The sequence below is a fragment of the Zeus faber genome, assembly GCF_960531495.2.
Source record: "Zeus faber genome assembly, chromosome: 3".
Lineage (NCBI taxonomy): Eukaryota > Metazoa > Chordata > Actinopteri > Zeiformes > Zeidae > Zeus > Zeus faber.
The window spans coordinates 32,574,510-32,579,202 of NC_137190.1; positions in this window are offsets into that span (position 1 = coordinate 32,574,510).

Consider the following 4,693-nt stretch of genomic DNA (forward strand, 5'->3'; position numbering starts at 1 on the left):
GAAACGAAAAAGAAAAAAGAAAACCAACAAGAAGCACTTCCAAACGCTGACGTTCAATGTTCTACCTCAAGACAATGTTGTCGTTGTCCCCCTCGTTGCTGTTTCGTCTGTTGTCGTTTTGTTTATTGCATAGTTAAATAATGGAACACCCTTTCTCATACATCGCCCCGCCCCCACCCCACCCCACCCCACCCCCATTCCTTTCTCTGTGGAGGGATAGGGTGGAGTTGTTATTTTTCATTAGTTTTCTTTTTATAATTGTAAGTATCCTGTGACGATTTTTATTTTTAGTTATTTCCACTTGTAAAAAACAAAACAAAAAGAAAGAAAATATTTTATAGTACGCCACCCTAATCTTATTGAGATTCTCTGTGTTGTTGTTTTTTTTTTTTTTTTGTTTGTCTTTTAACGATCACTGTTTATTCACTCTCCGTTGCTGCGTTTGAATTTAAAGACTGTTATATAATGTGTTGCACCAGTTTAAAAAAAAAAAAAAATCTCTTCAGGACTGTCTTCTGCAAAGCGAGATATGCTTATTGTGTTGTGTTCACTGGGGGGGGGGGGTAACATAACGTGACATACAAGTACTTTCATCATATACAAAAAGAAAAAATCGAATCAAATCGGGTACGTTGTGTGGCTTTTGTGCAGTTTGTGCAGTATGTCTCTGGGTTTTCTTTGTGTGTTTCAGCAACAAGTGTTTGGCTGAGAGAAACAGTTTTTCTAATGAAAAGGAAGCACAAAAAACATTGAACAAAACACTTTTAACGACTATAGAGTACTAGACCTCAAACACGGCACTTATTGGTTTGACTTTATTTTTGATATGTGGTGGTTCAAGTTGCCTGCCATTTTAAGTCTGTGATGCACATTAAAGCGATGTGGACGCGTTGTGTTGCGTTTGACCGTAGGCTGCTGCTTTGGCGTCTCAAACAGTAAATTAAATATATGTAATATTGAATATAAATATTATGTCATTATTTGAATGCAAAATATTGAAATAAGAAGCAGGTACAAAGTGTCCCATGCAAGTATATCACAAAATTTGTCATTAAATGAAACATTTTTGACCCTTATAGATTGAATGCAAGAAGGATTCTATACCTTCTATATCCTATATCCTAACATTCAGAAACGATTCAGTTGCTCGTAAGGGGTTACGGTAGGAAGCAGGTAAAGCAGGAGGGATTGGCTGCTTAAATAGGCCCGCCCATTATGGGCGTGGAAGCACGTGGCGTCGTCAAGTTGTCCGACAAAACGAGCACCGCAAGCTACGCATCATTTCTTGATGATTTGTCCTTTTTTGATGTACTTGCCAGACGTTTGCCCTGCCCCATGTTTGGGTCACGAGTGGGAATGGAAAAATGATCTATTCTCCACACAGCAAGCGGAGAAGCGTCCAGTAAAGCTGAGGACAATGAGGCGCGCATACAGTCAAATGTTCTACCAAACATCCATGTCGCCTTAACAATACACATATGTTTATATTTTCTATCATATCATATCCCCTCTTTGACTAAAAGGGAAGCCCTCTAACTCTCTCTGTCTCCTCCAGGAGCAACAGAAGCTCACCAGGACTGTCTTGTCGTGACTCTCTTCCCCACACTCACTGATCGGCCTTCTCAGGCCAGTCCAACCAGGCTGACCTTGACAGACTTTGATTTTCTAAGAGCCAGTTGCCGAATTCGTCTCATAGAGGGATAAGGCCATTTAAAGACAGGGAGAGTAATAGACGGGGAAAGGAAAGTGAGACAGAGACACTCTAGTTTATGTAGTAGTATTTTTTTTGTGATATAAGTGTAAGACTTTTGGGCGTCGTCACGGAAGTTCCTCTTTCTTTGCGAACCTACCTCAGCCCTGTGCGCAGTGGCTCTCATCTCAGGTCGACTCGAAGGAAAACAGGAAGGCATTTAGATAGCTGCAATAAGGATTTTACGAAAAAGGACATACATCTCAGAAAACAAAATAAAACGAAAAAAAAATCAAAGGAAAAGATATGCACGTCAGCTATCCCGTTACGATAGTGCAGAATAATTGTAACGTGAGATAATTTCGAGAGCGTCTATCACAAAATGAAGTCCTTTAAATGGGAGGTGGTTTATAAACACACACAGTTATACACACACACATTGACATGTAACACATATTTAAAATGACAGCAAGGGAAACATTAAGGACTTGATTTTGCTGATTTTGCAGTGATTTTTTTTAACATGTGAATGTAAATGTATAAATGTTGGTCTGTTTCTTTAATGTGTGGTTATTATTTTTTTCACTTTTTTGAGTTTTGGGTTTTTCATTTTATGTATTTCAATTTACTTACTTTGCATACAAAGTACTCATCTCTGTATCGAGATTATTATTTTAAATCCCAATTTGGATTTTGAGTCGTGTTCTGCTCACTTGATTTCAAACCTCGCCTCCTGCACCTTTTTTATTTTTGACAAAAAATGTGTGTACTGGAAAAGTATTACAGTAGGTGTCTGGTGATCCAGTATTTGACATGTGGTCCCTGTATTCTCTTTATGTCCCTCTTTACTTCGGAACAAGCGACGCGGTACACAACTTTTTTAAACCCTCACCTCTTAACATTCGAGAGATTGAGGGGATTTTTTTTATTTGATCTTCTGTTTTTAAGATTTTATTTCTTCATTCGTTTCTACTTACATTCATCTTTTGTACATAATTGTATACATTGATGTTAATATCATGTTACAAGTGTCCAACATATACAGTACGTAAGGAAAGCATTGGATTCCAAAGCTTACTTCACACCAAATCCGAACACGCATTCTATCTCCCCTAGTGGCTGTCCCGTGAACTGCATCTGGGTTTCGCGTCACAAAGTGTCAGTGAAAATGGAAAAGCTGTTTTTTTCCGGGACAACAGTGAGTAGTTTGCTGGACATTCAGCATTTTCCATGATTGAGAGAAAAAGTGTATTGACAAAGATTTAAGGATATTCAACATTAACGCTAATAATGTTGAATAAGTCATTATTTTATATATGACTTATTCACATAGTTTTAATCCCAGTTTCAATAAAAAACTTGTACTGATGTAACTTCCGATTGTCATGTCCGCTCCGAAAATTATCGTCTGAGTCGGAAAATTTGATACACATACAGAAATTCGGCACTGAAACCCAGCACAGCTTTTCGGGTGTGGAAACTCGCCATAGGAATGAATGGACTTCCAGATTGTTGTTGTCATTTGTTGGATTAGGTGTGAAGTGAACTCTGACGGCTCCTTTGTGTGTGTTTCCCCTCAACGTCCCCGTACGGCTTATCGATCCGCAACTGCCCCCTCCTCGGGGCTTGACGAGTGTTTGCACTTGTACGCGTGGGAAACAAAAACAATTCATGACAAAAACCTAATTTGGGTTTAAACCCCGCCCCTGGTCAAACCTTAGGGAAACTACTCAAACCTCATGGCTGCACCGTGACGGCAGCCGGAATTAAGCTTCCGCTGGCAATAGATCCGGTGATAAGGTCACGAGAACACACAGGAAGGAGGCTCCAAGATTAACATATCCCACTGTGTGATTAACGGGGGCTCCCTGGAAAACTCAACACGGAGCGAGCTAACGCCCAAAGACGGCGATCTAGTAATTATTTTTTGCATTTGTGCGCTTCTGACTGCCCCTTAGAACCGTTATTTGTGGGGTCATTCTTATAAATAAACATACAGATTTATTATCGACTCCTACGGAACAGATATGAAGGTCTTTCCAGAACGATCTGTTTTGTCAGATTTTACCTCAAAGTCTTTTACATTTTTTACATGAACAGCCAGCGATCTATGGGATCACACTCGTAAACATCAGCGCACGTCACCAGCGACAAAATAAACCTGCGACATCTTAAGGCGAAATGGCCTCACTGGGAATACATAGACGTGCGGTACACATTAAAAGGGTTTCCCAAGGGGAGAAGTTTATTTCACTTGTCTACATGGCTCTGATTTCAGCGTGTGATTCACAACAATCGATTCGTGCTGTGACTTTGTACTCAGGTCTGTATTGGATAGGGAAAAATCTCCCACTCCCCACCCACCACCACCACCACCACCACCGCCGCCAGGTCGGTCGGTCCTTTTTTGGTTGAACGTTATAAACGAGGCTGTTCATTCACATCGGACGTGCTTCTGTCGCTTTTCAATGGAGTACAAATGGAATTGCAGAAAAAGAAGCAAACAAGCCTATTCGCAAACAGGAAAATCTGCAAATTAAACAATAGATCTTTTTTTAGATTTTTACTTTGGGATTTTTTGATTAATTGACTGCTTTAGGATTGCGTTTATGTGGATATTTGGCTAGGTCTGACAATATAGGTCTTTGGCCATCTTAAAAAAAATAGGATAATATTAGGTATTTCTTTAAATCAAATAACTGTGTTTAAAGGGAACAGCAGACTGTTGGTGCTCTCCACTCTGACATCTGTACTTATTTGAAGAATAAGTTTAATTGTCACTTTTTTTTTTTATCAACCAAAATTAGCCAAAAGCAGATAACATTAGTTCGCTTGTTTAAAGTTATTTTGCTACAAAAAAAAAAACATTTTGTCTCACTTTTGACAGTTTTTTTTGGCAGTGTGAGAGGAGCATTACGCCAAACGCACGAGACAAAATCGGAGTTGAAGGCAATCCATATGAAGCTGTTTCCCTGTCTCCTCAAAACATTATTGTGTTATACT